Below are 10,797 nucleotides of genomic sequence, written 5' to 3'. Positions count from 1 at the left end.
AAGGAGGAATCTACCTTATCCTCACACTTGTCCATGGATACCCCTTGTATTTTATTTTATTTTTATAGATTAGATTATCATTTTTCGGACATCCTTGAAAATTTTAGATGGACATTGTTAGGCTATGACAACACTTCCGAGGACAAAAAAATTTTTTACAAATTTTATTGATCCAAAAGGTATGAAAAAAATGAAAAAAGGTTTTACAAATTTTATTGATCCAAAAGGTATAAAAAAAATGAAACCGGATAAATAGAATGTGGGTTAACAAAAATAAATATATATTTTATTATCACAATATATTTTCAATTTTGATCTATTAATTTTATAAAAATAAGTCAAAAAATATGGAAGTTGGGTAAAGAAGTAAAAGAGAGTGAAAAGAAACCCCTAAATTAAACAAAAATTACACGTTTTAGGTCTTTGGACCATGACATCATAGCAGGCCGAATATCTTGTGATTGTGTTGAGCGGGAAGATCAAGATTAGGTCATTAGATTAGCTTAGATTGTGTTCAAAAAATGGTATCATAGTCGAAGGTCATTATTATGATAGTCGTTGTTGTCTAACGAGTCGTTGGCTAGCTTGACAATGAAGGGGGCCATAACATTCTAGATATACAGTTGGTCGGGGGCTAGTGTTGCTTCCTTGGTGAGCTCATGACGTGACGAAACTAGTTAGCATGTGTAATCTAGGAGGACTGGTATTAGGGTTTTATAAGGGACCTCGATACATCGCATGAGCAAGAAGTAGTGTCGAACTTGAGTTTGTGACATGCCTCCCTCCCAATTTTCGCCTTCCTTCGTCCTAAGTGTGTCTCGGGCCTCAACCGTCTATTGCCTCTCTCATATGCCCTCAGTTACTCGGTGGTTATGCCCCTCAACCCTATACTAACTTGTTTTTGTCTCTGTCTCTTTTGTTCTTAGGTAACCAATAAAATTAATCTTTATTCTGTGTTCTTTGTCTTTTTGAGATAAGTAGAACAATGTTTACTTTTTTGAGATAAAGTATTTAACTATAATTTGTATAAAGAAGAAAAGTAGAACCCTTGTGTCACCAGCTAACACATGGTTTCAAAGTGGTTGTATTATATTGTAGATTGGTAGAGTAGAATATGTAAAAAATTGACTTTAATCACAATCATAATACAAGAAATAAGCATATTTAAGCTACCTAACTATCTAGACAATAGTATAGGGGAGAAATTTGACATAGTCTTAGATTAGTAACTAATTGTAACCTAATTTTGATGGTTGAAAGAAAAAAAATGGGGAAACAATTTGAAAAAGGTGTATCATATTTTTTTAGTTTGTATCTCATAAATACCATCATTATTCTGCATAAATTTCATTACCGATATGAAAGTGATGTATAGGTTAGTTAGATCATAGATTTTACATATATAAATTTATTATAAAGTTCCTACATTTTGTCTTCATGTTCAATTAAGTTTTTATATTTTTTCTGATTAAATCATGAATACCGATAATTGTATTGATTTTAACCATTTTATCCGGTCAACAAGTCATCCACATTTAAAATTTACACTTTTGTCCGGATTTTAAATTTTATTACAAATTTGGTCCAAATTTACATTTTTGGTCCAAATTTCAAAGTTTTGTTACGACACTACCAGAAAAACGTGATTTTGTTTGGGAAGGAATTTGTTGCGAAAAGCTGAAATTTCGTTGCAAAAGACGAATAGCGATGGAATTTGCGACGATCGATTTTCGTCCCAAAAAACCCCGTAGTGAGGGTTTGCTAGGGAAACAATTTTTTCCGCCGCAAATATGACAACGAAATGAAATCAGTTGTAGATGGTATTCTGTCGTGTATTCCGTTGTAGGATTCCATCACAAATTCTATGGTAGTTCTTCCATCACAAGTTCCGTTGTAGTTAATTCCTAGCAAAACCCGCGGTGATGAATCCCTATCAATTCGGTGGTGGTGAATCCCTAGCAAATTCCGTGGTGATGAATCTCTATAAAATTATGTGGTTGTGAATCCCTAGTAAATTATCTATGGTGATAAATCTCTAGCAAATTCTATGGTGATGAATCCCTAGCAGTTTTTGTAGTGTATATTATATAGCAAATTCCATAGCAAAGATTTCATAGGCAAAGATGGATAATTGATTTATAAATTAAATCCAAATTATTTTGTAGTAATATATGAAAAACAAAAATAACAAAAAATCAAATAACATTATATCATAAAATAATACAATAATTATTTATTACGTGGAAAATGGAAAGTGACTACTCTAAAATAAATACTTTGCAATAAACATATCAACACTTTATGACCTACTAGTTTCGTTGTTCTCTAATAACATTAATAAGATCCATTGTCAATTTAAGTTGTTTATCAAGTTGCTCGACTCTTGCGTTGTGTTGGTCTTCTTGGATCTTCATTATTTCTATAAACTCTTCGTTTTTCTCTTTTTGCTTAGCAACAAGCGCCATTAGTTCTTCATTATATCACTTGCAATCAACCCCAATTTCAAAATTCCGACCGTCAAAAAAAACCCGGTTTGTATATGTATTTATTTTTTAATTTTTATATTTTTTAGGTTTAAAATATAGATTTGATGTATGCTTTAAGATTTTTCTGTGTTGAATATGTAATTTTTTTTTTTAATTTTTTCATGAATTTATAATTTTTTTATAATGTCAAAATCCGCGGCTAATCTGTCATAGAAAATATGTTGGTAATTCTGTTAGTGAGTTATTTCTTGATTCCGTCGGTAATCCGTTAGTGAGTTATTCCATCGGTAATCTGTTGCAAACATATTCCGTCGGTAATCCATTGAAAAGTATTTATGTCGGTGATCGGTTACTAATTACCAACGGAAAATTTTGTAGCTAAAATTTGTCATAGCCGTCGGAAATCCGTTACAAAACAATTACCGACAAGAATATACCGACGGATTTTGGTCTGTTACTGTTCCGTCGACAATGCCTATTAGCGACGGATTACCAGCGGTTTGGCTGTTGGTAATGTTCTTTTTTATAGTAGTGAGATTTCACTCACAAATTGGTTACCAATGTTTTCTCCACATAAGAAAACTTGAATGATTTAGCAAGCTTTGTGTCACTATCCGATGGTGTGGAAGCAGAAGAGGACAAAAAGGATGTTTGTAAATTAGCAGATGCAATCTTTCAAGTCATGTCTTCAAAACTTGAAGACTTCATTAACAAACTTAACAGAAATGAGGGAGAGAAAGTTACATGCATTGTTGCTAATACTTTTATGGGTTGGACCTTTAAAGTTGTAGACAAGATGGGAATCAGATGTGCAGCTTTCTAGACTGCATCGGTTGCAGGCTTGGCTTTGCTATGGAGCATCCCAAGGTTTCTTAAAGATGGAATTATAAACAATAAAGGTTAGATTCACTTATTAAACTAATATAGTTTTTTTTTTCTGAAGAGGAAAATTTTCTTCAGTCTTTTTCCATGTCTAAGGAAAAATTAAAAATATGAGGAATTGTATGTATGAGGACCCATTTTTTATGTTAGGTTGGGCCAATTTTGTATGTTGTGTTGGGCCTGTTTGTATGATAGGAAGGGGTCGTTGTTATGTACGGTTATGTGGTATTTTGGGGAATTCACTAAGCTTCGTGCTTACGGTTTTGTGGTTTAACATTTTCAGGTACTTCCAGTTTCAAAGGGAAGGATCCGACTTGACTGCACAACATTTGTTGAATCTATATGCGCAAGAATTATTATGGAATGATATTGCTAATAATATATGATCCTATAAGGTCGCATCTTTATCAAATTGATACATTTTGTATGTTTATTATTAATAATACGATTTCTTGTATTTACCTAGAGAATAGTTATTATTTTTTGAAAATAATAATTATAAGAGAGTATAACTAGTTATTATTTCATATGGTATGAATTAATGTCATACACAACCTTTTGGACTAGGTGAATCATGTTGTCTTTTACCGAAAGACAAATTTTATATTGTATAAACTTTGAGTTTATAAAAATTAAAGAATCCTCCTTCTTTAAAGAGGCATGGCCCAAATTATTATTAGAAGAAGAGAAGTTGTTTGTCATCTTTCTTCTTATGTCTCATATGCTTCTAAAAGGCTACCAATACTTTATGTTATACAATATAAATGTATGTCTTACATGGGAGTAGACAAGGAAGGCTTTTGCATGAGTTTTTTACTAGTTTTTCTTCTCTTCTCTCTTATGAATGAAATTAGCTCTCTTCTTACACCTTTCTCTATTTTAAAGCAAGTTTGGTGAATTAGAATCCCTATTGAGTTGTCTCTTTTAGTGTTTATTTGAGTTAAGTACTTAAAGGCTTAAGACGCTGAAGAATACAAGAAGGAACTAGAATTCCAAGAGCCTTACTCTTGATGGTGGATACACATAGAGAAATTCTATTCTTGAATTTTTGTTATCTTCATCAACACCCCAAAATCAAGCGGGTTCAAAGGCTTCAAAGGTTGTCATTCTAAATGTAACGACCATAAAATTTACAACCAATTTAAACTTTTCAAAAACAACCATATTCATTAAGTTATTACAAAATGGTTTTCAATTCTTTTATTATCAGAGTATCCCAGAAACATCAACATAAAACTGAGGAGCGGTACAATCACGCCTTCGCCTTGCCACGGTCTCTTGAAGTAGCTGAAACAATACACTGAAACTGTAAGCCCCCGAAAGCTTAGTGAGTTACCCCCAAAATACTACATACAACACATACGCCCTTCCAGGCCATAACAACACGTACGCCCTTCCAGGCCATAACAGCACATACGCCCTTCTAGGCCATAACTCCATAGGATCTTCCGATCCATGTGCCTAGGGTATTTCCATCCCATAACTCTGTTGACCTTCCGGTCCATACTCTGTTGACCTTCCGGTCCATATCAGCTTGACCTTCCGGTCCTTACCATACGTATCATACATAGCACATACGTAAATATCACATAACCGCATATAACATGATGACCTTCCAGTCCATAACATATTGCTCCTATCGTAACATAACACATACAACTCTCATAACATCTAACAACATATATCTCATACTCTTCATAGCACATAAGACCTTCTATAACATGATGACCTTCCGGTCCATAGCATACTGCTCATATCGTAACATAACACATATAGCTCTCATAACATCTAACAACGTATATCTCATACTCTTCATAGCACATAAGACCTTCCGGTCACACATATACCATCCTAACTACCCGGATGCAAACATAGAAAAGCAATAACATAACAACAATACCCGGATTTCCATCCAATAGAGGGCTAGCCTTGGTGCCGTAGACCCTGTCAGTATAGTGAAGATAACTCACCTGTAACTGCCGACTGAAGAATAAGATCACGCTGCTCCGCCCACCGACACGAACTCCTCCACTGAACATTACCAAATAACCAAAACCAATAAATACCAAAATATCCCCGCAAGTCAACTGGAGGGTGTAACTTCCGACTAAAGAATTGTATCTTTCTATATTGATTGTAAAGATTTACAAATCAATTTAATAAATAGAGAGATTCTCCTAACAAGGTGGAGATATAAAAGGAAAGTAATTAATATAAAATACAACAATGGGTGACAGCAGGCCCGGACCAAATGGAGGGTGTAACACCCGCAGATTCCGGCTACTCAACTAAGATATAATAAGCATTAAAAATGATTTTTTTATATAAGATTATCTAGGATAAATAAACTTGACCAAAGTAATAGTTAGGGTTAACAATTGTAACATATTTGACATAATAAAGAATAATTATTTGAATATTATATGTTTCATGATTATTATAATATAATAAAATAGGAAAAATCAATCGAATCGTCCGTAAATCATAAAAATAAGTGCGCCAAAACACACACACACCCCCCCCCCCCCCCACATATATATATATATATATATATATATATATATATATATATATATATATATATATATATATATATGAAGTACATGTCGTCCCGATTCCGAAAATATAAATTTCGTCAAAATCCGAATCCGTATGAATTAGATATGATTTGTATAACATATAAAAGTCAACCGCGCACAACGAATGTATGCCGTAAAAAGCTACGAAGAGAATGGTTGACTTTCAGCTAATGCGACCGAAATGAAAATCGTAGTACTCCTTAAAATAAGAATTTTGAGAAAAAGAATGACAAAAATGGAGTCCGTACGAGAGAGTTATGATTTTAGCAAAAATATTTAATTTTATAACATTATGGACAAAAATATAAATTCAAAATTAGCCGACGAAGTCTAAATAAAAGTTGTAGATCTCGTCGATAGCTATGCGTGAATATAAAGAACGTCAAAAGTGTAAATCATATATATATATATCACATTTACATTCGTATGAACAAATTATAATTTTTAACAGCACATTTACATATTAAAATAAAGTGTAAATCATATATATATATATATATATATATATATATATATATATATATATATATATATATATATATATATATACTAGTGGTGGACCCGCGCAAAACGGCGGTGAATAATATTTTTAGACAATATGTTTCTTTTACAAAAATATTATGTTCCAAAGATAGTACATTTCTAAGACAATAAGATCCGACTTTGACATAATTTGTGACATGATACATCAAATAATCGAGAAAAAGAAGCGGTTCAAGACGACAGAAAATATGAATGTTTTAGTCATTCAAACAAAAATAATAGAATTATATATGAATACACAAAATATGACCGGTTATAGATTATTAATTGTGCAACACTTGTTTATAAACCACATTTGTTGTATAGACTCCGTCACCTTTTGAAAATTTTCGTTAGGCTTCTTGTTTGAATCTTAGAGTAGGTTTCGGGCGATGATTAATACGATATGTTTTTAGGTTAAAAGTAAAATATGTTTTTATATATTTGGTAAAATAAAATTACGCTTTCAGTTAACAAAATATATGTTATATTCAAATAAGGTGTCTTGAATCTGACAAATCTTGTCATATATCAACAAATAACACATTGCAAAGGTCGGCGTTTTGTTGCGTTTTGACTATTACTTTAATTTCATGGTGGGAAATTGCTTTTTCTTACGATGATTTGTTATAAACATGTCATATTTTAAATAACGTGAAATACTCTACCGGGTTAATATGAAAGGGATGTTGTTTGAGGTTAAAAATTGAAGTTAGGTTGTTTTTTATTAAAAAAAAAATACAATGTTGTTTTGGGGTAAATCAAAATATTTTAATGTTTTTCGGTAAAAAAATATATAAATATGATTAAGTTTATGTTACACGTTCTAACCAATTTGATGTTAATCTAAAATTATATATTAAGTTACGTTTTGGAAAACATAATGGCTTGTATGACTCGATAAGCTATTAAAATTTCAAAATTATTAATGATTAAATAAAAAGTTGGTTGCGATTAAAAACATAAAACACTAAATTATCATGTGTTAACTTCCTCAATTATAGAAGTTGGGCTGACATACAAAAAAAATACAAAAGTTACTATTATTTTCTAATTTAGCCATTACTCTTGACAAAACACAAAAAATCATTATATTTTTCATCATGATTTAGCTTTCATTAATAAGCATCAAATGATTTTTTATTTATTGAACACATTAAAAGTCTTCAAGGTATCATTGGGTGATTTTATTCGTTATCGATTCAAAATATTAAAATAACTTGAATTTTTAATCATCAACAAGAAAATTAAAATAAATAAATACAATATTGTATATGTTTTAATTAAAAATATGCCACAATTTATATAACAATAATAACGATAAAAAATAATATTTAATGAAACATGATCATATAAAAATCTGATAATGATAATGATAATGATAATGATAATAATAATATCACAAAACCTATAATGAAACATGATCAATGAGGGGCATTATAGGTAATTTGCAATAATCGGGTAGATGTTTTGAGTACCATGCTAGATTAGGAAGTAATGAAACCCATTATTTGACATTAAGTTATAAGAAAAGAAATTCGTTTAGAATATATACCTTCATTGTAGCCACAATGTTTATTAGCCCCACCATTTGGCTTTTCATCCGGTTAGCTCTGATTCAGTTGTTGAAACAACTATCTATAAAAACGTAGCAGAACATAACATCAGGTGGCAAATCGGTAATTTTCCCTTATCAAATTGTTATAACAAAACCATCAAGTAGCAAAGGATCATGTAAGAATATGTGATTATCAATGTAGGTTGATGTAATTAACCCATCAAGTGGAAAAACACTGTTAAAACGTAAAATAGCATCAGATGTTATAGCGGATGCCTTTGGTAGTGAAATATAATACACTTATTGATGGGTATTATAAAAATGTGGAGTTTGTAAAATGTATAAGCCTGATGCCTAAATTAAGAAAATGGTAACCAATCAAATTACCTATAATGCCCCTCATTGATCAGTTTTGTAAAAATGAACATGCCTCTACTGCATTTGTCCCATTGATCTCATACTCAACAGGGTATTCCGCTTCTCCTCCCTTGCCTATAATATACACACAGAAAATGAAAATTCCAATTTAGAAAAAATAGAAGTGCAATGTAGAAATGAAATTAAAATTCTAACTAAATCAATCAACTAAAGTTCATTTCTACCTCTTGCTCCTTCTATGAAAATGTAGTTGGAAATGGTTAGATTTAGATATTCGTTGTTCTCAATATAGCCTCTCAATAAGGAATTGATACCCTGCACAATAAGATGATTTAAAAATAATTTTGAGAAACAAAATACATACATGTTGTTTTCTAAGAAAGAAATAGCATTAATTTGGTAATATAAGCCCTTCCTATTGCAAGTATTCTAATGCTAAGGAGAAATATGCAAACCACAAAATCTTGTCTTTAAGTATCAATAAAAGCTAAACAACCATATATAACAGAAGTGGTATGGAAAATCCACACACAAAAAAACTTTATTAAAGGACAACCTTGTATGTTGAAAAAACCACAATGGTGTAGCCAATCTCATCACCTTTTTCATCACTCTTGGATCCTAATATTTTTTTAACATAGTGGATTTATAATGGAACCATCTTATAGTCTGAGACTTTGAGTAACAATAACACAATATTTGCCTTGAGAAAACAGGGTATAAGGTAAGAGAGACACGAACATTTTTTACTGGGAAATTCTAAAAAAGAATAGAAGTTTCGGCTACCTTTGTGTCCTTAAAATTACGTTATGGAGCATCAATCAGAATCCATTATGGAAGAAACTATATCAACAAAATCAAACAAACATATTGAAGATGAGAAAAAGAAAACGTGAACTTACTTGACAATAATTAGAAGATATTCATAAAAAACGAACAATCACAAGCCATGACCGGTTTAAGAAACCTTAAACAAGTTTGGCGATAACCTACAAACAAACACGAAGAACAAACGGAAGCCATGAGAGGATTTCTTCAATACTTCAAATAGAGAAAGTCTAACTTGACATCGATCAAAACAAAAGAGTCGTCGTCTGCATCTTTAACAGGTGGGCTGAATGAGAGAGTTCAAAATTTTAGGTTTTTAATTGGTTGGGAGAGGAGATGCTTTTATATAATGCGTATCTGGTGTGTTTGACCGATTTAATTGGTGAAAGTTGTTGCAAGCGAGCGAGGGTTATGATTCAATCCCTACAAGTAAGGCATACTAATTCAAAGGCGTTGTTAAATACATGTATGCATATGGATTGTTGTACTTTATTCTTAATGTTTTGTAATATTTAAAAAATATTATTATTTTATTGATGATTACCTGTACTATTAGCTTAATAGTTTGAACATCTTAAAAATATATTATTATTATATTCAATCTATTTATAGAAATAATGAGATTTCTTTCATAAGATAGTATATATATATATATATATATATATATATATATATATATATATATATATATATATATATATATATATGGTAGGATTAAATGTGAAACCTAAATATAGTGTAAATGTATGACTAAATATGGACCGTTGGATTAGAAAAATCTAATGGAATCTAATGGCTAAAAATGGTTGTGGAATTAATTAGTGTTTAAGAATTTATTTAATTAATTTACTCATAAAATCATTTACAAGGAAACTGTGTCATTATGTAGCAATTTAAATTAGGATGGACCATTAATGCGAAAATATTTAATGCTTCAAGAATTGTCCAGATAAATGCATTTGTTATAGATAACCGTATAAGTTTTTTTTTTTCTGTTAGAAAGTATGATACATAATATTATATGCTTTAAGAATGTGCTAATTATAATACACTATCTATTCTTCAAGAATTTGTTAATTAATTATTCAAACCCTCATTTGCGTAACACAAAATAAATATTTTCAAAAGCTTATAGATAATAACAAATTCTTTAAGAATATAATAACAAATAATCTCTATAAACATATTCTATAAGAATATGATTGCATTTACAAAATCACATATTAATGTTTTAAAACCAATATACTCCATTCTTGTACATATTATTAAAGAATATGATATTCTAGAAGAATATGATTGCATATACAGATTCACGTATTCTTCTTTTAAAATTATAAACATACTACGTATTCTTCTTTTAAAATTATAAACATACTACATATTCTTGAAGAATGTGACAGTTCTTCCTTAAAAACGAAATCGCACCAATATGATATCAAATATCAAAAAAATCACCTCTTCCTTAAAATTGATTTATAAATTAGAGAAGATCAACGTTAATGTTTCTCGAAATCGATTTACATAGTGGAGAAAATAGATGATGATGAAAGATAAGACCACAAAT

At 30.6% G+C, this 10,797-nt stretch overlaps 1 long non-coding RNA gene across 2 annotated transcripts; it reads right to left on the bottom strand.

Moving 5' to 3' along the window:
• Positions 1–4,508: 4,508 nt before the first annotated feature.
• Positions 4,509–9,612, bottom strand: LOC145054726 (uncharacterized). Of its 2 annotated transcripts, XR_013684902.1 has the most exons (6): positions 9,308–9,612; positions 8,630–8,720; positions 8,415–8,519; positions 8,025–8,107; positions 5,339–5,399; positions 4,509–4,655 (listed from the first exon to the last, which is right to left on the bottom strand). It is a non-coding gene; the product is annotated as an uncharacterized LOC145054726 (long non-coding RNA). The 2 variants fall into 2 exon arrangements; XR_013684901.1 differs by having other exon boundaries at positions 4,509–5,399; positions 9,308–9,609.
• Between the last annotated feature and the right edge of the window lie 1,185 nt (positions 9,613–10,797).

The sequence above is a fragment of the Lactuca serriola genome, chromosome 5 (assembly GCF_051521515.1).
Source record: "Lactuca serriola cultivar US96UC23 chromosome 5, Lser_US96UC23_V15, whole genome shotgun sequence".
Classification (NCBI taxonomy): domain Eukaryota; kingdom Viridiplantae; phylum Streptophyta; class Magnoliopsida; order Asterales; family Asteraceae; genus Lactuca; species Lactuca serriola.
The sequence above is the reverse complement of the archived record's forward strand: the minus strand, read 5'-3'. Positions and strand labels throughout refer to the sequence as shown.